The sequence below is a fragment of the Anolis carolinensis genome, chromosome 1 (genome assembly GCF_035594765.1).
Source record: "Anolis carolinensis isolate JA03-04 chromosome 1, rAnoCar3.1.pri, whole genome shotgun sequence".
NCBI classification, from domain to species: Eukaryota; Metazoa; Chordata; class Lepidosauria; order Squamata; family Dactyloidae; genus Anolis; species Anolis carolinensis.
In genome coordinates, this window is record NC_085841.1 from 222,593,454 (window position 1) to 222,618,823 (window position 25,370).

The following is a 25,370-nucleotide window of genomic DNA, read 5'->3' on the forward strand; positions in this document are numbered from 1 at the left end:
CAGCAAGTGGCCTATAGGGTTCATGACTCTTTAATTTCCTCTCTGCTACATTATTAGTTGCCTTGAGCCAGCATCCCAAGATATACTGGCTGTTAGCCCAAAGGTTCAATATATCCAGTCTTTGGCTTGAAATAATACTCTTTTATTCCAAAATGTCTTTAAATGCATTTTAATTGAAATGTAATGGAAAATAATGTTACTTCTTTCTCCTATGAAATATTTGGGCAACTAGAAGGTTGCAAATTCTGCTTGTCAGAGCCACTCTGAAAACAGAACTTGTGAGGTCAGACCACTCTAGACATTAAGCATGAAGTCTGAAAGGAGAGGAAATCTCTACTGGCAATTTAGCAGCTAAATTAAAGGTGAGTGTGGATGTCTTGGGAATCAAGTGCTTCATAATTGAAGATGGGAAAGCAGAAAAAGTCCATGAAATGGGGCCTTTATAGACCTCATTATTGAAGACCAGTAAAACTATTATTGGTTAAGAAGAGCTGTTGTTAACAAGTTATATTATAAAGAAGAGATAAGTAATATTCTGTACATGCTGTCTGTAAAATGGCTCTTGCTTATAAGAGAAATCAATTTGCAGGCAGCAAGTCCAACTATAAAGATCATGTAAATCATGAGTCCTGAACCAAGGACAAGGGAATTACAGAAATAAATTATTACTCACTATATTGCCCTGAAAGAGGATTATAATTGTTCCGGATTCATGATTTAGTAATATTCTAATTGAGAAAATATAACTCTGAGTTAAAGCAGGGCATAATCCTCCTAGGTTAGTTTTCCAGTCTCCCGACAATTCAAACTCACCAAAAATGCTTCCCTCAGCTTGTATGCCTCAATGGCCTGGGGAACACATCTAACTGAATAAGAAGTGCAGGAACACTCCCTTTCTAATATTGTGATAAACACACTCAAACACTCACACAATTTACTACCTTATTAGCAACCAATGAAACAGGATGTGTTTACACCAGACAGGTGAGCCTGGTGTAAAACTGCCCTTAAAGCAGCCCCAGATTTTGCACATTTGTGTTGAATCCCTGGCCCAGTGAAGAGGATGCAGCCAGGGACTGCATCCTCTTCACTGGGCCATCACTTACTCCATGTCTCCACCAAGACTCTCTCTCCTAGCTGAACATGGAGCTCCATCCGAACTCCTGCCCATTGCAGGCACCTCTCCTGATGTCAGGAAGGGGCACCCAAATTCACAGCAACAAGGAGGGGTGATGCCTCTACTTGCTGGTTTCAGTTGCCTCTTTCTTCTTGCTGGTTATGTAGGAACCCCATTCTGCATTCAGCAGATGCATCCATTATGGCTAGGAGCTTGGAGAGAACTCTATGGCTAGCTAGAAGCAGTGCTGGCAAAGATCCATCATCTTTCCCTGTGCTAATTGGCACAGGGAAAGAGTTATGGTGGCACTGCCAGTCTACACAGTACATTGGGCTAATTCAATGCCGATCCTGCTGCCCAGACTGCCCCAAAGCCCCAGGATACTTCAGAGTTTCCAACAAATTCCAGAGTATCCCCCAACTTTGCCTAAAGCAGAATAAAGTTGATTTAACAACCATGCCCCCCTCCAAAAAAAAGACCAAACCAACCCACAAAACTCACTGGAAGCCACCGAGCCTTGTTGGGAAAACCAGGGGTCCATTTGCAGTGAGTATGGGTTGGGGACATCAGAAATGTTAATGTCTTCTCTTTTGTAACAGAGAACTAGTCTTAGTGGTTGGCACCTATATTTGGTTTTCCAAACATGTCCTTAAAATTGTGTTAAAGCTACAATTTGTAAGTAATGGGAGGTGCCCTGGTGGGAAGAGTGGGAAGGGGATTTATTGCTACCAACCATCTGGTGAGCAAAGCACTGCTGTCACAAAACAGTGCCTGGAAAAACACAGAATCCCAGAGCAGTAGTTTTCAAACAACCATGGTGATGTTTATCTATTCATTTTTACTGAAACACGTCCATCCTGCCAATTACCATGAGATCTCAGAGTGGCATATCATACACACAATGTAATGGTTTACATTAGTTCCCAATGTAAACTATCAATGATTTAGACAACATTTTAAAAATATACTAAACTAAGCAAAAATACCATTTTAAAAACTCAACAATTTAAAACTATACATATGTACTTTTTCAAGTAAATTAGTCTACTGAGGCTTTAATAAAAAGCCATGTTTTGCCTCACCACTTGAAAGAAACAACATTGGGGTGAGTGGGACCACCAGGAGAAGGGCATTTGGGGTGCCACAACTGATAAGGGCTTCTCTTGTGACCTTTTTGTTATCTCCACTGTTGGGACACCAAGGAAGGCCTTCTTACAGATTTATTTATTTATTTATTTATTTCCAGCATTTATACCCCGCCCTTCTCACCCAGGGGGACTCAGGACAGCTTACAACAGTTGGCAACATTTAATGTCAAGAACATAATAATAAAACAAAAACAGTACATATAATCAATTAAAACTATAAAAATACATCATTAAAATACATTATAACAATTAAAACATATGTAAATTAGATCCATTTGTCTAAAAACCTCATGCTTCAACCTTCAATCGGACCATGTCAACACTATTATATTAATCATTAAAAGCTTGTGCAGACAGCCATGTTTTCACAGCCTTTCTGAAACCCAGAAGGGTTGGGGCTTGTCGGATATTTGTGGGGAGGGTGTTCCACAGACGGGGAGCCACCACCGAGAAGGCCCTGTCCCTCGTTCCCACCAGCCGCGCCTGCGAGGCAGGTGGGACCGAGAGCAGGTCCTCTCCAGATGATCTTAGGGATCTAGCTGGCTCATATGAGGAGATACGTTCGGATAAGTAAATTGGGCCAGAACCGTTTAGGGCTTTATAGGTCAAGACCAGCACTTTGAATTGGGCTCGGTAGCATATCGGCAGCCAGTGGAGCTGGCTTAGCAGGGGGGTGGTATGCTCCCTGTATTCAGCCCCAGTTATTAATCTGGCTGCCGCCCGTTGTGCTAGTTGGAGCTTCCGGGCCGTCTTCAAAGGCAACCCCACGTAGAGCGCATTGCAGTAATCCAAACGGGATGTAACCAGAGCGTGGACCACCGTGGCCAAGTCAGACCTCCCAAGGAACAGGCGCAGCTGGCGCACAAGTTTGAGTTGTGCGAATGCTCCCCTGGCCACCACCGAGACCTGGGGTTCCAGGCTCAGCGATGAGTCCAGGAGAACCCCCAGACTGCGAACCTGTGTCTTCAGGGGGAGTGCAACCCCATCCAACACAGGCTGTAACCCTATTCCCTGTTCAGCCTTACGACTGACCAGGAAAACCTCTGTCTTGTCTGGATTCAATTTCAATTTGTTAGCCCTCATCCACTCCGACACAGTGGCCAGACACCGGTTCAGGACCTGAACAGCCTCCTTAGTGACAGTTGAGAAGGAGTGACAGAGCTGGACATCATCTGCGTACAGATGACACCTCACCCCGAAACTCTGGATGATCTCTCCCAGCGGCTTCATGTAAATGTTAAACAACATGGGGGACAGTACTGAACCCTGCGGGACCCCACAAGTCAATGGTTGTGGGGCCGAGCAGGTGTCCCCCAAGGACACCATCTGGGACCAACACTCCAGGAAGGACCGGAGCCACTGCAAAACAGTACCTCCGAGACCCATCCCGGCAAGGTGCCCCAGAAGGATACTGTGATCGACGGTATCGAAGGCCGCTGAGAGGTCCAGCAGAACCAGCAGGGACACACTCCCCCTGTCCAGCTCGTGGCATAGATCATCGACTAAGGTGACCAAGGCTGTCTTGGTACCATGCCCCACCTGAAGCCAGACTGTGCCGGATCCAGATAATCGGCATCTACCAAGAATGCCTGGAGTTGTGCGGCCACCACACGTTCCACGACCTTGCCCAAAAAGGGGAGATTGGAAATAGGCCGAAAGTTCTCCAATTGAGTGGGGTCCAGTGATGGCTTCTTCAACAGCGGTTTGATCACAGCCAATTTAAGGCTCGCTGGAAATATGCCTTCCCGAAGGGAGGAATTCACCACCATCTTCACCCACTCGGCCAAACCCCCTCTGGCTTCTCTCACCAGCCAGGATGGGCAGGGGTCTAGGATGCATGTGGTAGCCCTCACCTCTCCAAGCACCTTGTCTACATCCTCAGGCTGAACCAATTGAAAAGAATCCATCAAAATGGGACAAGCAGGTGCTCGTGTTACATCCTCGGAAGCTGCCGTTAATATGGTGTTGAAGTCACAGCGGATCAGAGCAACTTTGTCTGCAAAGAACTGAGCAAATGCTTCACAGCGGGCTGCCGAGTTGTCAGGGATCCCATCTTGGGAGACGGGATATAACAAACCTCTGACAACTCAGAACAGCTCCGCTGGATGGTTCTTTGCGGACGCAATATTAGCTGCAAAGAAAGAATTCTTTGCAGCGTCTATTGCCACGGCATATGTCCTAAGATAGGAACATAGCCGTGTTTGGTTTGACTCGCTCGGCTCCGAACGCCACACGCACTCTAGTTCCCTCTTCTTTCGCTTCATCGCTGCCAGCTCCTCGGTGAACCAAAGAGATGGTTTAGCTCGGGTACTCGAGAGGGGACGTTCCGGAGCGATCGTGTCTATTGCCCTAGTCGCCTCCAGAGGGCAACCAGAGCATCGACAGAATCACCAGCCAGGGTGGTGGGAAACTCCCCAAGAGCCGTCAGGAATCCATCCGGATCCATAAGCCTCCTGGGGCGGACCATTTTAGTAGGTCCTCCACCCCTGCGGAGGTTGGGGGTGCAGTAAGTCTAAACCTGATCAGGTGATGGTCGGTCCATGGCAAAGGAGCAACAGTGAGCTCCTCCACACTGCCACCTTCCTCCCATCCCTGGCAGAAAACCAAGTCAACTGTGTGCCCTGCTCTGTGGGTAGGGCCAGATACTAGTTGGGACAGCCCAATGGTTGCCATGGTGGCCATGAAGTTGCACCGGAGGGAGTGGTCTCGGCATGGACATTGAAGTCCCCCCAGCACAATGAGCCGTTGGGACTCCAAAGCCAGGCCCGAGATCACCCCAGCTAGCTCAGGCAGGGAGACTGTAGTGCAGCGCAGTGGTCGGTACACTAGCAGAATCCCTAAACTGTCCCGGCCCCCTACCCTCAGATGAGCACATTCGAACAAGGTTGACTGCAGGATGGGGCACTTGGTCAGGGGGATGGACTCCTTATAGACCACTGCAACCCCTCCTCCTCTTCCTCCAGATCTTGGTTGGTGCTTCACACTATAACCTGGTGGACAAAGCTGGGTGAGGATAGCTCCCCCAGCCTCGTCCAACCAGGTCTGCCTGCTCATCCAGGATAAGGTCCTGGATGATCGCTGCTTTTCCGTTGACAGACCTGGCAGAATGCCGTTGACAGACCTGACAGATGTAGACAAGCCCTTTTTCCTCATATGAGTGCAAAAATAATGAGTGGGTGCTTCCAGAGTATATCCACCTTGATTGTACCATCATCCTGTTTCATGGTTCAGACTGTAAATTACTGTGGTCTAGGGAGTGACTTTCCTCCATAAAACTATACATACTTTTTAAAAAGTTGGTACAAATAGCAAGCAGTGATATTAATGGAACATATTCACAGCTTTCTAGGTCATATAGAGTTTGATTAAGTATGCTTCTATATGTGGCTTTTAATGTTCAATTGCCATGCTTAAACTGAAGATTATTATGGGATGTCCAAGTAATATCACTTTCTAATTGTGCCCCATTTTCCTATAATCTGTCCCAGATTTTCTATTTCCATTTTTAATGTATCCAGGGAGAAAAGGACCGAAAAGGTATTCAAGTGTTCTCCAATGGTTAGCACTAACCATCTGAAAAATATCCAATGTGCAATTAGGGTCTTCAAAAATGACTTGTATTGATAAGAGTTTTTCTTTTGTTTCACAACATTAGCATAACTAACTACTATATACATGGAAAATATGAAATACTGACTCCATTTAGAAGCAAGGACAACAAATTTCAGTGAATCTCAGACTGGCAAGCTCTCTTCCTCTCCCACTGCCAGGGTAGCCCCAGTAGAGATCTAAAGCTCCATTTTAGACTAATCACTTATTAGTGTATCATCTGTAACCTGCAACTAATCTTAACTATGGTTTTATTCAAGATGCTGCCCTTACAAAACAGGATTTGAAGTTGTGTTATTTTTCAACAAGCAAGCTTTATAAACTATCATTTCACACTGGATGATTTCAAAAAGCTATAGTTAAGTTTAACCAGTTTGTCAAGGTTTGAATGTCGCAATAAATCACAGTGAAATCTAAAGTGGAAATGAAAGCTTCTACATTCCACTTCTCAAGTATAATACAGGGGACATGGTGAGGAGGGGTAGATAAATTCAAGGATGAATGCCACTCACTGACATAACACAAAAATATGGTCTAATGTTACAGCCAAAAAATGCCACTGTAAAAGTGTAAAGTACACAAGAATATTCTATAGTGTTAGCATATATTCTGAGAAACACTCTAGCAATCATGTATTTATTTTCAGCTCTTTGCCATGAATGCCCAATATCAAAATTCACATTTAAAATTATGCCATCCATCAATTCAGCACAAAATTAGAAATAGACAGTGATGAACAGTGTCATAAATAGCAGTAGTGTCCATTGCTCCCCTCTTCCTGAATATATTTTAGGTATCTCTCCTGACCTTAGATATTAGGTAATAGCACTTATGTAAAATGCATAACTGTAAAGTATTACTGAATTGAATTCAGCAGTGTTATTGCCTTCTTTCCTATGCATTTAACTTTCCACAGCTGAATCCATCAACAGTTTGACTGTGAGCCACTGCGTTTGACAGCAGTTGCTTGGCAACAAAATTAGTAGTCCTCTCCATAGTACCTGTGGAGTCTGCATTCTCACATTTGGGTTGAATTCTGTGACACTTCCAATGCAGAGAGATGTATAACCACTTTGTCAAGCATGCATGACAATTTATATGAAACAGACGCACGCAGGATTAGGTGTAAATTGCAAGATATTGAATGGTTTCAAACAGCTAATAAGGGCCGGTGCAAAGTAATAGCTGAAAAACTGAGGCTAATCTCCTATAAACACTGGTTTAGAAATATGTTCCACTGAGCTCGGTGAACTAGAACACCCTAAAAATTGCACCTATAGCACAATATCACAGATGATGAAATCCTAGGCATGCATACTTGGGAGCAAGTTCAACAGTACTTAGTGGAGTTTGCTCTGAGTAGACATGCATACAACTGTGCTATTAATAGTCACTATTTTCTCAGCCTGGCTTTGTAATCCCTCATAACAACTGTACTAGATAATACTGGGACATTTCAGCAAACATGATTTGATGGGCCATTTTAGGATGACTTTAAAATGCACATAATTAAAACTATAGAAAGGCAAAGTACAGGCTATCAAAAATCCTTAAGACCAGAGTGGTTCCATATTTTGTATTTTTTCAGATTTTAAAATACTTGTACAGATGTAGTAAGCTTTCTTGGAGATAAGAAAGTCTAAACACAAAATTTGTGTATGTTTTGTATACACCTTACACACATAGGAGAAAGGTACTTTTATACACAATATTTTAATAACTTTGTGCATGAACAAAGCTAGTGTAAATGGAGGCACCAGTAAACAAGGGCATCGCTATCTCAGCCACCCATATGGTCAATTTTTGAGTGATTTTGGAAGAGGAATTCCAAATATGGGGGATTCAACTCTGTATTATTAATCTGTTGTATCCAAGAGATACACTCAATACTTCTGAAAATGGAACTAAATGCACAGATCTTCTTCCACTTAAACAATCTCCTGGGAGCATGAGCATGGCTGCAGAACCTAGTTTTAAGCTCTGTGGGAGCGGCTATAAAGCTTAGACTAGGCACAGTGTAAATGTTCATGAACCTTTTCTGTTTACTTGCTTCCACTTACAACTCATCAAATCTAACCTACTCAGGGATTCGGAGGGAAGTGGGAACACTTAAGCCTTCTCTCCAGCTTCTTCAGGAAATTGTTCCTACATCTTACATTTAAGATTAAGTTTCTTTTTAAATTGAATTGTTGTATTAATACAGAGTGAAGAACTCAGGTGAATATCCTGGGAATATAGAGTATTAAAATCTATTCACTATCAAATCCCTATAACCAGGACTTTTTTGCCACAAAAGGAAGGAGACGGCTCAATCTATTCACAGATGACACTTCAGTCATTTCTCTCTACAACATGAAAAATTAGTTTAACAGAAACCACAATTTATCATGTGGCAGCAAAGCTATCCCATGTGACATGTTTATATTGAGTTACAATATTGTGTGTATATTTGCTTAAAATTGCAAAGCTTCAAGTACATTAGTTAATATAATTAGTTTGTATTTCACATTGCTTCTCAACACAGAAATACACACCATGGCAGATTTAATTTATATATTGTTTTCTATAATCTATATCAAAGGTGAGCTTTCCAATAAATGTTGTCATATGAAGCAGAAATAATGTTGCTTTCTCCTATCTGGGTCAAGATAGAAGGGTAAATTAAATAGCTAACCCTATATCACCATCCCCTAGCCTGATGCTTCTAATCATCTGTAGTCGGAATGGTCAACAAATCTGAAAGACATCAGATTGGGGAAGGCAAACGTACAAGCACATTTCACAGAATACATTCAGTACCTGCATGATACTATGGGCGCATCCAGACAGTCCTTTAATGCGGGACTTCCCACAATAAAAAGGGGGCTGTTTAGATGGCGTCCATGAAATATATGAATTAATTAATCACAATTGTGGTTAATTAACGTGGGAATGATGCGCCAGGAGAGTGTGTGTGTGGGGGGGAATCACTCCTCCCCCCCCCCACCACTTTTGGGGAGGGATTACAGTGTCCAGGTATTTTCCTGGAAGGTTCCAGGAGAACATCTGGACACCCACCCCAGAAAGCCCGGGCTTTCTGGGGTGGGTGTGGATAAGCATCCGGGAACACTTTAATAGCCACTTTAACTGCCATGGCTCAATGCTATAGAATCACAGGACTAGTAATTCTACACGTTCTTAAGTTTTGTCTGTCAAAGAAGACTGGTGCCTGCCACGGCAACTACAAATCCTTGGATTTTATAGCATTGAGCCATGGCAGTTCAAATAGTATCAAAGTGCATTTATTCTACAGTGGATGTTTTTTTAAACATGAGTATTTTTTTGTGGAGGATGGGAAATTGTCCAAGGGCTTGCATATGATTTTTCCCATCATGACGTGGGGGGAAAAGACTAGTTTCAAAAAAAATAGAGAACGAGCTTGTTGATTTCTGCAAATAAATGTCACTACTACTACTACTACTACTACTACTACTACTAGAATCAATACAAGAACACATTTTCATGTAATTCAGTTATTTTTCCACTGTTGTTCTAGCCACAATAAACGTTTAATTACCAATTAATGTATGATCAAAATCTTGATCCTTTCTAGAAGGAAGACAAGCACAGATGGAAGTATCTTACTGAGTGGGTAATATACTATAGGTATTTGGGTCTCCTGTCCATCTTCCATGACAGGCGCACATGGATAGATGAGCTTACCTATACGCTGGTGTGGTCCCAGAGATACCTGCTGAGACACTGGCTAATCCAAAGATTTTTGTTCTAGTACAATGGAACTCATGTAAAAGATAAGGTTCTATCTTTAATTTAAACCCAAGACATGAGCCCAGGGCTGTGAAGTACTGAGGGGCTGGGGATTCCTTTATGAGCAGCAGGAGGAGAACAAGTGGGGTGTTGCTCCCAGTATTTCCTAGGCTGACAGCACTTACCCTAATTTGACATGCCTTAGGCCAGTGCTTCTCAACCTGTGGGTCCCCAGGTGTTTTGGCCTACAACTCGCAGAAATCCCAGCCAGTTTACCAGCTGTTAGGATTTCTGGGCATTGAAGGCCAAAACATCTGGGGATCCACAGGTTGAGAACCAATGACTTAGGCCTTTAGTTTAGGATGGGTTGCCACATGCCATCAGATACTTTAATATTTGTAGCTCAGATTTTGAAAGGGTCCCACTTCTGTACCTGTGGAAGTTTTGGAACATGAAAGTTGCATAAATTATTTTGGGCAGCTATGTTTGGTGTCCTGCACTGTGTTTCCAATGAGGTCCTCCATATGAAGATGGGCTTAATCTTTCAAGGTCTGTACTGTACTTAGAAATACACAATCCCCTTTTTTGGTTGAAGCATTTTTAACCTGCAGGACTGTCTCCGCTGACAACATCAGAGGCTTTTCAAAGTGCAGAAAGCAACTAAATGTAAATATAAAGAGTGACAGGTTTGCACCAAGTCATTTAATAACCCTCAGTTACAATAAAGCTAAAACTATTATTAAACAAAAATATGAGACATAAGAATATAACCACATTTAAGTCAAGGAACAAAATACCCTTTTTAAAGAACTTATTTGCAGTAGCAAAATATTCGGTTAGATTAACAACTCCCAATTTTAGAAAAGCACTCACATTACTCTAATTTAAGGTCCTACCCACCTGTATTTTTGGAGGGACAATATAAAGGATTTCCATGTTCCCCTGAAAGGGGAAATATAAACTGCTGGCTACATTTTGTTACATTGCTATATTTATTTTGCTTTTTAAAATTACTCCATTCTCAAAAAGTTCTGGGATATCAGGTGAATTTATTTCTTTCCCTACTTTCTCACCAGGATTCTACAATTACAAACTGGTCAGATTCTGCCTTCGTAATTAGATAACTTAACGGAATCTATCAAGCCTGATATTGATTACAGTATCATAATTGATTAAGGTCTACTCCTTTCTGCATTGTTGTATGGCACCTTTTCATAATCTCGTTCTAATTTATGATGTATTTTAGATACTACGCTTGGGGTATAATAAAAGAATTCACTGACTTCTAAGGTACAGTGGGAATACTTGCAGGTTTTCCTGGCTAAGGGCTTAATAGCAAATGTGTTTCCCAGCTGCTCTGAAATGATATTTTTGAAAGCAGGTGCTCTAAATGATTAGGTTATCCTTTTTCAGGGGTGTATACTGTTTTCTATATGCTGCTTTCCTGACAAACCAATGTTCCACAGGTCAATCTTATTTTTCATTTTTATCTGCTGCAACATAAATCAGAGCCTGTGCAGTTGCAGCTCAAAGAGGATCTTCTTACGGCTGTCAAGCGAGACACAGCCATCTGCCTCTTCTTCAGAAGCACAGCAGCCCCCCTTCCCAAACCCACCTGTCTCCTCACCATTAAAAGTCTTGTCTTCACTCACATGACATTTCAAGGGCCTTGGAACCTCTCTTATGTGGTATTCACATGCATCTGTTGAGTTATTCACTGAGGATTTGGGCAGGAGGGAGAAGGAGAGGGACAGCTTAAAACAGGGGAGGGGAATCCACAGCCCTCCAGATGTTGCTGGACAATATCTCTGCATCCCTAGCCATCATGGACATGAGATGTTATGGACCAACAACATCTGGAAAGTCACACTTTCACCATCCTTTTGTTTAAAAATGTAAATACGTATGGAGGCCAGACCTGAAAACCACTACAACACCAGCTTTTTTTGGGGGGGGGGGGGGACTATCAAGACCTTAAAAAATGTTTCTTGCAGCAATGATAGACATTTTGGGAGCTATTCCAAACACAACTGACAAAACCTCTGAATGTTATTGCTATAGGCAAGATCACACCAGGACAATTTAAACAGTGATACTCCTTGGAGCATGTCAAATGATCTGACAATATCTCACTGATTCCTAGGTAAATTTGGAAAAAATCCAGATCACTGATGGCCCAAAACCCCGGTCAATAACATCTGGTAGACTGTTGGTAGTACAAGTCACCATTGAGCATCCTGGGATATTCTATTAATCAAGTTCCATCCTTAAGATATCCAGCATTGAAGTGCTGCGTGCTGTCTCAAATGGACACACTGCTTCCTTTGATATCTCTTCTCAGCCAGAAAACCAAGTCTGCTTTCACAGAAGACTGGTTATTCTCTAAAAATCAGTGGATAGTCCCCTAATATAATTCTGGAGGCTGATCACTTGTCATTCTGACAACAGGCATTTTGCACCTCTAAGCAACTGCAGGAAACATTGGATTTTCATTATCCACAGTAGACACTGTGGCCTTCTTCAGAGCCATTGGCACTAGTCTTTGACACTGTCAAGCTAATTCATCCCCGGTGAGATTTAAGTAGCCTGTTTATAAACAAGAAATATGCCCTTTCATTTGTAATATGTGCTAGATAGCCCACATCTTCACAGCTAGAGCATACAAACAAAGTTGACAGGCTGACAAAGTTTGCTGAAGCAGGGCTAGTCCTTAGGGAACTAGGTCAGTGTTTAGGTATCAGCTCTAGAAGGAATAGTCCAGCCTGTGCTTGTACAACACTGCTTTCACTTTAGTTTCCTCCAAGCATTTCTACAGGGGGTGGTCTTTTGTGTACTAGCCATGTTTAATGTGTCCAGTTGTTATTTTAAAAAGAAAAAATGAAGAAAAAGATTACATTTAGAAAGGAATTAAAATATATGTTTTCCTAGAATAGATTTTATATTTCTACATGTCAGACATAATGGGAGCTGCATTTTATTAAATGTACATTGTCCTTGTTTCGTTGTTTAATCAGATTTGGTTTTGAGTTCCTTTGTAAAGAAATGGCATGAGGGTACTGAGACTGCAGACCCATAAGGCTTATACTATAGACCTATTTGATTTCTTTTTTATTTCTTTTTCTGTCAGGGAGAGATTGTAATAAAGGAATATATTGAACCATGCACTGTAATATAGTCACAAACTGATTGTTAACAAAGAGGCTAAGATCTGTTGGTGTTTGTTCATTCATTACATTTTGAACAATGTACAAAGCAGTGAACAGAAAGCGTTCTCCACATCAGTTTACAGAAGATTGGAAAATTATATTACACTGAATCAAATGCACCAAAGACTAAAGAAGATTTCAGGGAGGGGGGGGGTCATCCTTGGTTACACTCTTTTTTGAAGGTTTGACTTCTTTTCTAGTACATCAATCAATCAATATTTAAAGTCCAGTGTTTATGTGACTCTCTCTCTCTACACACATACATATAAACACACATGTATGAATCTCTCAGTTCTAAATTTAAGACATGTTCCCAATAACAACTAGATGCAAAGGAAGATATGGGTCCTCATAACACCATTATTTATTATTGTTGCAAGCCTTTAAATGATTTCTGGTTTATGGTGACACTAACACAAATTTTGCCAAGATTTGTTGAAAGTGAGGTTGCTGTTGCCTTCCTCAGGCTGACAAAGTGTGACTTGCCCAATGTCATCCAGTGGGTTTCTATGCTTAAGCGGGGTTGCAAACCTTAGTTTTGCAGAGTTCTAGTACAACACTCAAACTATACAACACTGACATTGTAACTAATATTTCCAGGAAAAAAAGATAATTTAAGTTTCCAAAATGTGTGATCAGCCTAATGATTTTTACGAAGCACATAAACAGGATCAATATGGGAATCTTTTGAATACAAGCAAGTTATGTGTGTGAATAAAGGACAAAAAAGTCAGAGGTTGTATTAAATCCCCAAACTGAGCTTTCTTAATGCAGGTCAAGCAACAAAGATGTTTTGTAAGCAGTCATTACATAGCAGAAAAGATGACTATGTTGGAAATAGCAACCTCCCAAGCCTTTCCCTATTTGTTAATGTATATATTTGCTAACCTGTATTCTATGTGTATGTTGATTTGCCAGTTTAACTGAGCTCTTTGATGTGGGAGGGGTTATAGACATGTGATTGTACTGAGTATGTTCAGACTCAGGACTCCATTTTGTATTCATGTATGTGTTTGGTCTTCAATGAAAGCAGGTTGCTGTCTGGATTTCAGTAGAGAAGTATGCTTTATAGACTTCAATAGAGAGGTATGATTATGGACTTCAGTGAGTACAGCTATATTTAAAGACTATGGACTATTGATTAAGAATGACACCCTATATACTCAACACAGAGAAGCTATATCCTATCTGTAACTGAATTTCAATAAGAAATGTGCCTCTATGGTGAATTAATACAAGATGTTTATGAGTAAACACGATATGTTATTTTTCAAAGAAGACTTTTTTATCTCTGAGTGCATATTTTAAACTAAGAGTTTTCAAGGGAGTGTATATGTTTTCAGCAAATGTAACTACAATTTCAACTCAAAGAAACAACCATCCTCTACTAACCAAATATATTTTTGTGGCATGTCTTTGTCCTTGGTAATTTAACGACATGGTTCTTCAGTTTAACAGCTGAGTTACCTGTGTGCCATTACACGAATGCTTATAAATATCACTTGTTCAAAGGTTTGACTTTTAACAAGGTCATGCTTTTCTTGACTAGTGGTTTTCAAAAGGTGGTCTCTACATGTTCATGGAGTTTTACATTTGCCAAAAGGATATTTGCCCAAAGACTGGGTGCAGTTATTTTCCAATAGAATAAGGCTCCTTCTACACTGTCAGATAAAATCCAGATTATTTACTTTGAACTGGATTATATGGCAGTATAGACTCACATAATCCAGTTCAAATCAGATAATATGGATTATGTGATTTGATAATCTGGATTATATGGTTGTATCGAAGGGGCCTAAGTATTCCAATTCTGATATGGCCCAAACTGCCAAACACAATTTAAAAAATACACATTTTACCTTGAACTGCTTAATCTCAGCTAGAGTAAAACCATAGACACAATTGTTAAATTGAGAGTCAAATCATACAGGATATGAATCTAGCTATTTGAAACAAATTTGTTTGAATCTAGAAATAATGGAGAGCAATATGAAATTTTATTTAAACCTAGAAAGAGAAAGTACATTAACAAGAGAAATTGCTATGTACCTTTTTGTGGGGAGCATTTTAGTGAGTAGAAAGAAGTCCCAAGAGTAGAGAGATGAAATAGCCAAAACAATTGTAAACTATTTTCAGTTCCACCTAGAGGGTTTTCCCCAAGATACTACAAAGGCTTCACAAGGAGCACTTCTGTTTCACTACTGTTCTTTGACTGGTAGCTAAAACATGCACAATTACAGCTGAAATGTATAAAATGATCAGCTGGGTACACAAACAACTGAAGCTGCCAGTAAGTTTAAAATCCTTTGGCAATTTCAATCAGTTGAGAAAGAAGGAAAGTCCATTTAGCATATGCACCTAAGTTATCTGACAATTCCACTGGAATTCCAAAGAATATTAGGACTTTCTGTTGCTATCCCACAGGACACAGTGGAACAGTAGAAAATCCTCTCCAAAGACAAGTCCTGTATTCACCGAACAGTATGTTACTTTTTTATTACCATAGATTATTACCATAGCCCCTTCATCCTTATGAGTGGGGGACCCCCCTGACAACTCGGTCGCTTGATGCAGCGAGTTCACACATCATTTTGCAGATAAACTCGCTCGATTACACTTCGACTTGGACACAAATGTTGATACAATTCCAGATGAGGTACCTGGAGCATCTGTCGAGTCAACTTTGATGGATTCGTTTCTGCTTGTTCGGCCTGATGACGTGGACAAGATCCTTGGAGCGATGAGGCCAACCAAATGCGCTCTAGACCCTTGTCCTACCTGGCTTAAAAAGCTTGCCGGGGGGGGGGGGGGGGGAGGGGGTTGATTGGTTTTTGAAGATTATTAATGCCTCACTGGAACAAGGGCAATTTCCATCTAGTCTGAAACAGGCAACTATTAGACCAATTCTAAAAAAGGCATCCCTTGATTCCTCTATTCTATCAAACTATCAACCAATCTCAAACCTCCCATTTTTAGGCAAGGTTCTGGAGCAAGTGGTGAACTCTCAACTCCAGGGATTCTTGGACAACACCAATTATCCTGACCCATTCCAGTCTGGCTTCAGGCCTGGTCATGGCACTGAGATGACTTTGGTCACCTTGGTGGATGACCTCCGCAAAAAACTTGACAGAGGGAGTGTGTCCCTTTTGGTTCTCTTGGATATTTCAGCTGCTTTCGATACCATCGACCATGGTATCCTTCTGGGTCGGTTCTCGGGAATGGGCCTTGGGGGCACTGTACTACAGTGGCTCCACTCCTTCCTTGAGGGCCGCTTCCAGATGGTGAAGCTGGGGATACCTGCTTGGACCCCTGGCCTTTAATCTGTGGGGTCCCGCAAGGTTCAATTCTTTCCCCCATGCTTTTTAATATCTACATGAAATCGCTGGGTGAGGTCATCCGGGGTTTTGGAGTTTGGTGCCATCTCTACACAGATGACACTCAACTCTACTACTCTTTTCCACCTACTTCCAAGGAAGCCCCTCGGATCCTTGACCAGTGTCTGGCTGCTGTGATGCGTTGGATGAGGGCCAACAAGCTGAAGCTTAATCCTGATAAAACAGAGGTCCTCCAGGTCAGTCGTTCCATCAATCGGGGCATAGGGTGGCTACTTGTGCTTGACAGGGTCACACTCCCCCTGAAGGCACAGGTCCGCAGTTTGGGGGTCCTTCTGGATTCATCGCTGTCACTTGATGCTCAAATGTCGGCGGTGGCCGGGAGGGCCTTTGCACAACTAAAACTAGTGCACCAAGTGTGACCGTACCTAGAGAAGTCTGACTTCACCATGGTGGTCCACACTCTAGTTACCTCAAGAATGGATTACTGTAACACACTCTACATGGGGCTGCCCTTGAAGATGGTCCGGAAATTGCAGCTGGTACAACAGTCGGCAGCTAGATTACTAACCGGAGCTGCTTACAGGGAGCAGTCAAGCCCCCTGTTTAAGCAGCTCCACTGGCTGGCGATAATATTCCAGGCCCAATTCAAGGTGCAGGTTATTACCTATAAAGCTCTAAATGGTTCAGGACCTGCCTACCAACGCGATCTCTAAGATCTTCTGGGGAGGCCCTCCTCTCGCTTCCATCTTCCTCACAATGACGACTGGTGGGGACAAGAGAGAGAGAGCCTTCTTGGTCGTGGCCCCACGTCTCTGGAACTCCCTCTCCAGGGAGATTAGGTTGGCTCCCTCTCTAGCCTCCTTCAGGAAACAACTGAAGACTTAGATGTTCCGGATGGCCTTTGGTGAGACAGTCACTGGATGACCAGCCTCAGATGACATTATAATTCTATCCTGAATTTTATTAGGTCCCTATTATGTATGTATTTTAACTTATTATGTTATTTTTACATGGCTGCTGTAGTTCCTACACCTGTGTAGATGAAAGAACTGTACCTCGTTGACTGATATTTTAATTGTTGTAAATTCTTGTCTTATTGTATGAGTGTTTTATGTTTTATATTGCAAATTGTATTTATGCTGTGGTTTTTGCTCAATTGTATTGTTCGGGCCTTGCCCCATGTGAGCCGCCCTGTGGGGAGATGGTGGTGGGGTATAAATAAAGTTTTATTATTATTATTATTATTAACAATAATAATATTGTTTAAGAAAAACTTCAAGCAAAAATTCATGAAATATAAATATATATCATAGGAAGAGGCTGTTTTTATTCAAAAATTAAATGATTACCTACTAGCCAACATTTCCTTCCTTTTTCAATAAGAACTAATTCTTATCATGCCTATCTCCTTATTATTTTTTCCTAATCTCAGTATTTTCAGGCAATTAAGGAGCACCCACATATTAAGCTTCCCTTCATTTTTGCAACAAATGAAGTTTGATGACAGCTCCAGCTGCCAATTCTGTTACTTAAGACCATATGCCTAACACAAATATTAGGTTTTACACTATGGTTATATCTAATTGCCTAGAGATAGTTATGAACCTAAGGCAGAAAAGCAGATGCATCTCAACTCAAGATCTAAATCTGAAACATACAAGACGTACCTATTATAAGGAGATATAAACATTAAATATATAGGAGATATTTATATCCTGTCTTCCTGTTACAGAATAGTACCCAAACTGGCTCACTACTCATGTGCTAAAGCAACATAATGCATAAAATATTCAGGCAGAAAAATGTGTGTGTATAATGAAGGCAAAGTTCAACTGAATTCAAAACCTTATTAAAATTATTCTAGAAATGAAATGTCATCATGAAGAAGGCAATGTGAACCTCCGGGGATTCAGCATCTGACTATTACTGCAGAGAAGACTTCTGACAGAAGCAGATCATACACATTATACACACACACACACACACCCTCAAGTGGTAATGTAGTGAATGGGAAACCTGTGAGACATAACTACTGAATTTCTGATCTGAGATTTCATGCATGCAAAAAGTATAGCCAATTGCAGTACTCTGTTTGTGATAGCATTTTTACCCTGCATCTGTACCATATGTCATGATTTAAGTCAACATAAAAGATATGATGCACATATATAATAGCTAGGGTATGGAATATTAAAGCTAAGTGTAAAAACACATTGCCTTATACCTCCCTAGGGCAGCTCAATATATTGAGTTTATTTATTTCAGATTTACTCCCAAGTAAGGATGCAGATAAGTACATCTTTAATCTTATCAAGAAACAAATTATGCATAGTAGGATTTCTAACAGAGAGAACACAGGTGACATTCCATAGTCAATGCCATTATATTAAGACTAGCTGTGCCCGGCCACGCGTTGCTGTGGCAAAGTGGTGGTGGTATTGGTTAAAAATTGTTGTGTAATTTTTATTTGACGTTATTTGCAATTTTTATTAATTTTATTGTAAGTTATATTTTTATTTATTATATTTTATTATTTTCTTGTATTATTTTTAGTTATTTTCTGTTATTATAGTATTTTATTGTATTAATTTTTAGTGTTTTTTATTATTTTTTATTGGGTTGCTAGGAGACCAAGTTGGAGGAGCTTAGCCTTCTAACTGGCAGCAATTGGATAAAAGCAATTATTCCTCTCTCTCAAATTAGGACTTTATTTTTCTTTTCTTTTTGTTGTATCAACCTAGAGGCGTGGATGGGTTGTGTTTTCAAATTTCAAGGTCGGGGGGCCTGTAGTTTTATTGTTTTGTGGGTCTCCGTGATGCCATCACTCTTTTATATATATAGATGAGAATCCTCAAAACATGGGTGGGGAAATATTGAGCATGATTTTCTTTGCATATACAGTACTTAGAATTAACTGTTTATAGATGGTAATCAAATATTTCATATGAAAGCTAATTTCTTCAGATATTAAAATCCTATTAGAGAAATCATTGTTTCTGAATAATCTATACAAAAGGATGGTGATGAAATGGGACTCAAACAGATATAGAAATGAGTTTCATTGAGTTCAGTGAGACCTAACCTCCAGTAAAAGAGTAAGCAAAGCATGGCCTTTCAAAACCTGATAAACAGAAGCTCCAAGCATTTCTAAGTTTCTGCTCTAGTTACCCATTATTTCCCATATTAGGGACAAACAAAATAGCTCATTGTCTGCACTATGCTTAAGAGACACAAGAAAACCACTTTGGAGGGCAGTGGAGAAAAGAGCCAGCTCTTCCCCTAAAGCTCCTATGGTGGTGGAAGATACCATCACATAGCTAGCAGTGAAGTAATATTTGGGATCCACTCCAGTCAGATGGGAGTCACAGGGATGGCAGTCACGCCCTCGAGAGATTGCTGGACTGCAGCCCCAGCATTCTTCTGTACCTGCCATTCTTTCTAGTGTTGCTGATAGCTGGAGTCCAACAACATCTTGAGAACTGCATGATTTCCATATCTACCATATGTGGTCTCCAGAATAGAAGGTCCCTTGTAGAGATGCACCAAAATATCCAGGAGCCACCCTGAGACAAGTATTTGCCTTGAACAGAAAAGTGAAAAATACCCATACTCATTGTGTTGTGCTTCTCCAAATCCCACATGCCCTTCAATTAAATCCTTCACTTGCAACTAAATTATGAGACAGGTTCATTTTCTCCTTTCCAAATGGAAATTTCCATATATCGGCATGGCTGCAATGGAGGGATGGGGCTCATTCAGACTTCCAGATATTATTGAACTGTTATTCCCATCATTCACCACCATAGGCTATGCTGGTGATACTGGGAGCTGTCATTTACCAACATCTGAATGGAGAGTGACATCATTCTCACTCTTGATGTAATGCTGTATAAACATTTATCTATGCATTTTTATTAATGTGTGCACTTTCAGACATACTTTCCCTATTTATTAAGACTTGTTTTGTATATTGTTCAAATGTACACATTTTAAGCTGTTCACATCTTTTTAAGTATATACATGATTTTGTGTACACAGAACCTGCCTCAGTTTATGAGACATCAGAAGTCTCAGTGAGTGGTAATGGGCAAGTTCTGGTGAGAACCTTGCAAAATATTATTCCACCCCAATCCCAAAGTTACCAGGGCTTATTCTTCAGCAGATATCTTCCTCTCTCCTTCCAAAAAAATCCAGATATTGCTCAAGAAAAAGGTACAATGTAAAGCAACTTTCTGTCAACATAAGGATCGCAAATGAATGAAAATATTCCACAGCTATAGCTCCCTGTCACAGAAAAAAATTATTCTGTAGAGGACTGAGAAATATTTTCTGGATACTGAACACAACTGAAATTGCACATTTAGAAAAACCGTGTGGCCATATTTTCATTTCCAGCTCTAGTGGGCTAAAAAATAGCAATTTCTGGGTTGGCTTTTCACTTACCTCCTTTCTAAGGCTAGATACACTGTATTTCATTGTATCACCCTGCAGCCTATCTTTAAGACAAATAGTAGTCTCAAGCCATAATATCCAAACCCAGATCTACTGTCCAACATTCACAGCATGCTTTTGATCTCCTGTTTAGTGCACAAAGAAAAAAAACCTAGTTTGCTGAAAGTCTGTAGCTTTCCCTCAGTTTTTGGTAACAAAGCGATAAAGAAAATCAGGACTCTAAAAATAATATCCAAGCAGTGCCTCAGTCAATACACCTCTGCATTACAATCAATTTTCAAGCAAAACTAACCCAACAGCCTTTTAAAAACCTATGAAACAACTGGCCTGTATGAAAGCCATACAGCTCCATAAGCTACCTGTCTTAAAATTTAAATGCCTCAGGTTACTCTGACCAAATAAATACTCTGTCTCCCACCACCACTACCCCAGCTGTTTCAGATGGATAATCTTTACAGAAACTTACCATATTCCCAAGGACGGACTTACAATCACTGTCAAAGCCTGCATATTTTACACTTCTGTTTTTAGAACCCTGACTCTCGTTCAAGAAAGTTATAAAACCCTTGTAAAAGAACGAGAAAGAGAAAGGAGATTGCATTTAGCAGCCTCCTGTTTGCACAAGTACTCATCCATGTTCACTGGAGATTACTCCTAAAGAAACACACACCGTTTCACAAACAGCTCCAAGCAAGCATGCATAGACAGCCTGTAAGTCCAAACACACTTACGTAGAGGAACAGCGTTCTTTGAGGTTTAGCACTGGGATTATCGTTGTACCCATGTGGGAAAGTTGATGGCATTATATGCATGCATTTACACACTTCCAAAAACCAGCTGTGCAAGCTGCCCACAACATGGTGGTTCTCCAGTTGTTTCATGCTAAAACCTCCATCATCCCCAGCTCTGAGTTTTATTCTATGCATGGGATTCAAGCAAAACATGCAAAGCTGGAAAAAGGTGTCCAAAATGTACAAAATTATGTTTCCAAAAGCACTGATATTACAGTCTTAAGATGGAATCTTGTTAGTTAATCCCAACTAGAATAGATCCACTTAATGAATTATTGAAAGGTAAATCAACACTTCATTGATTCGATCTTCTACTTTAGGCAATACTAGCAACAGAATTCAGGGGTGTGTGTTCTCCACAGTGACCTTTTTTCCTTAGAAAAGGTATCTCCATTATTCAACATACCACAGGGAGCCAAAAAAGGGATTACAAAATATGGATGCAACACAAGATATTTTGACAGCCAACATCTGTGTGGTTAAATCACATATCAAAAGGGCATGTTATAGATCAAGCATTATGTGGTGAATGAACTAAAGTCTCCCTTCCGCATCTAGAAATCCCATACACTTGAAAGTTAGATATGAGTGCATGTATACTGTCAAATATATTTTAATATTTCTATGTTGATTGATGATACAAAACATGCAATTGTTTTCTTAATTTTCATATTAATATTTTAATACATTTTTTTTGGTGTGACTGTACTGGGTCATGTTTGCTTTTAGCCGCCAGAAAGGAGGGATAAAAATAAACACATAAACACATTAATAATAATAATAATAATAATAATATAAAACGTTATTTCTAAACTGTTCTCCCCCCCCCCCCAAAGGGACTCAGGGTGGTTTACACACACAAAACAAAAGGCAAAAAATCAATGCCTCAAATGAGTACAAACACATAAAAATAACACAAAAATAAACAGTTTGTACATACTGAAAGGCACTGTGGCCTGACCCCAGGGTTAGAAATGAATTATCTAGGGATCATTTTGCCTAGGAAATCCCTAATATGCACGTATATACAGCCAGGCAAGTCCTGAATGATGCCTAACTCTCTATGCCCTTCGTCCTGGTTTCACAAGGAAGGATGAGCTGAAGGGCTCCTCCAGGGAGCAGGCATCCCACGCCACAAGAATTCCCTCAGGGACGTAATCCTCTCAGGGAAACCAAAAAAACCCAGCACGACATCAGGATTAAGTCAGCTTCCATGGCCTCGCCACCCGCCCACAGCGTCCTGTGACCCGCAGCGCAGAAGGCAGCCAGACAGACAGTGTATTTGTAGGATTTTAAATAGAGAGAAAGGAGAGGTGTCTTACCAAATGAAACCCTGGTAGCATTAAGCCATGGCCTTGAAATTGGGGTCAAGCTGCATTCAGTGGACAGGGTAGGTGCCCTCAGTTTGACCAAGTCTCTAGCCGCCTCTGCCAAAGAAGCTACAACTCCCAGAGTTCCCTAGCATGGAGCAAAGTGGTGTCAAAAAGCCATAATCCCACAGTGGAGATGCACCCAACAGTCCACTCAGCCGCCCAGAGGCACCAAAGCGAGGCGGTGCTGGATATGAACAGAGACCAGACTTGCTGGGAGACACACAGAGAGAGGCAAATAGAAAAAGAGGAGAAACAGCGAGAGGGAGGGAAAGAGTGTGTGTGTGAGAGAGAGAGAAAGAGGAGAGACAGAAAGAGAGGAAAAGGGTGTGTGTGAGAGAGAGATAGAAAGAGAAGAGAGACAGAGAGGAAAAGTGTGAGAGAGACAGAAGTGGAGAGAGAGGGAGGAAAGAGAGACAGATAGAAAGAGAAGAGACAGCAAGAGAGAGGAAAAGTGTGTGTGTGTATGAGAGAGAGAGGGGAGAAAGACAGAGGGGGAAAAAGATGCCATGAAAATGAACAAAATCTGTCTACCAGTATTTCAAAAGCTCTAAAATCAGGACAGTAAATAAAGAACAACATTCAGAAAACAGAGGAATTCCAGACATGAATCCATCACGGCCAGCTAACACATGCCAACAAAGAATTCCCCCAGACAGGAAGAAGCCAGGCTTTGAAGCTGAAAGGCTATTCAATGCAAAAAAAGCTGGCCAATTGCAACATTCACACCTGCCTCAAACAGACAAGAGTTCAATGTGTTGTCAGAGGCTTTCATGGCCATAATCACTGGGTTGCTGTGAGTTTTCCGGGCTGTCGGGCCATGTTCCAGAAGCATTCTCTCCTGACGTTTCGTCCACATCTATGACAGGCATCCTCAGAGATTGTGAGGTTTGTTGGAAACTAGGGAAGTGAGGTTTATATATCTGTGGAAAGTTTAGGGTGGGAGAAAGAACTTTTGATTGCCTGAGGCAAGTGTGAATGGTGCAATTGGCCACCTTGATTAGCACTGAATTGCACTGCAACTTCAAAGCCTGGCGGCTTCCTGCCTGGGGGAATCCTTTGTTTGGAGGTGTTAGCTGGTCCTGATTGTTTCATGTCTGGAATTCCCCTGTTTTCAGAGTGTTTTTCTTTATTTACTGTCCTGATTTGAGTTTATTTTAATACTGGTAGCCAGATTTTGTTCATTTCATGGTTTCCTCCTTTCTGTTGAAATTATCCACCTGTTTGTGGATTTCAATGGCTTCTCTGTGTGAGAAGTCTGACACAGTGGTTGTGAGAGTGGTCCAGCATTTCTGTGTTCTCAGATAAATAATATATTGTGTCCAGGTTGGTTCATCAAGTGCTCTGCTGACATCTCTGGTTGAGTTAGTCTGCAATGCCTGGACCTTCCACAGATACAGTAGAGTCTCACTTATCCAACATAAACGGGCCGGCAGAATGTTGGATAAGAGAAAATGTTGGATAATAAGGAGGGATTAAGGAAAAGTCTATTAAATATCAAATTGCATTATGATTTTACAAATTCAGAACCAAAACATCATGTTTTGCAACAAGTTAGTAGAAAAAGCAATTCAATACACGGTAACGTTACATAGTAATTACTGTATTTACGACTTTAGCACCAAAACATTGCAATGTACTGAAAATATTGACTACAAAAACATTGGCTACTAAAAGGCAGACTGCGTTGGATAATACAGAATGTTGGATAAGGGGAAGTTGGATGAGTGAGACTCTACTGTATATAAGTATAAGCCAACCTAGCAGTTTGAAAACATGCCAATGTGAGTAGATCAATAGGTACCGCTCTGGCGGGAAGGTAACGGTGCTCCATGCAGTCATGCCGGCCACATGACCTTGGAGGTGTCTACGGGCAATGCTGGCTCTTCGGCTTAGAAATGGAGATGAGCACCAACCCCCAGAGTCAGACATGACTGGACTTAACGTCAGGGGAAACCTTTACCTTTTTTTACTGTATATAAACCCCATTTGGCTAGTTTCCAACAGACCTCACAACTTCTGAGGATGCCTGCCACAGATACAGGAATCAGCCAGGCTTTGAAGCTGCAAGGCCATTCAATGCTAATCAAGCTGGCCAATTGCAACATTCACACCTGCCCCAAACAGACAAGAGTTCTTTCACCCACCCTGGACATTATTCCACAGATATATAAACCCCACTTAATGCCGAGTTTCCAACAGACCTCACAACCTCTGAGGATGCCTGCCATAGAGGCAGGCGAAACGTCAGGAGAGAATGCTTCTGGAACACGTCCAACTCACATCAACCCAGGTGCCTCCTTTCCCCGGTCACCTTCCCTCAGAAAGACGGCATAATCCCACCCCCGCCTGCGCGTTTGCCCTCGACACAAACACAAACGCGCACACGTCGCTCCTGCGTGTCAAACGGGGCCAGGACTGAAGGCAGGAAAGAAAGACGCCGAAGGGGATTTGACCCGAGGAAGCCTCGACGAGCGCCACCAGCCACGCCGCCTGAACAACCATGGAGCCGGGGATAAACAAGGGGGGCGTTTGGCCCTTCTGGGCGGTTCAAGGGACTCTCTCGCCCTCTCTCTCCCCTCAGAAAGTTGCCGC

At 41.4% G+C, this 25,370-nt stretch overlaps 1 protein-coding gene across 6 annotated transcripts in view; it reads right to left on the bottom strand.

Annotated features, from left to right (window-relative positions):
• galnt13 (polypeptide N-acetylgalactosaminyltransferase 13) overlaps positions 1 to 25,370 on the bottom strand; it is a 270,709-nt gene that overhangs the window by 244,985 nt on the left and 354 nt on the right. The window contains exon 1 of one of the 6 annotated variants that reach the window (XM_062965678.1): positions 22,728 to 24,398. The exons of the other annotated variants lie outside the window; for them this stretch is intronic. The gene's annotated coding sequence lies outside the window, so the exon portion shown is untranslated. Of the gene's footprint in view, positions 1 to 22,727; positions 24,399 to 25,370 lie in introns of those variants that run through there. 6 annotated transcript variants of the gene reach the window in all.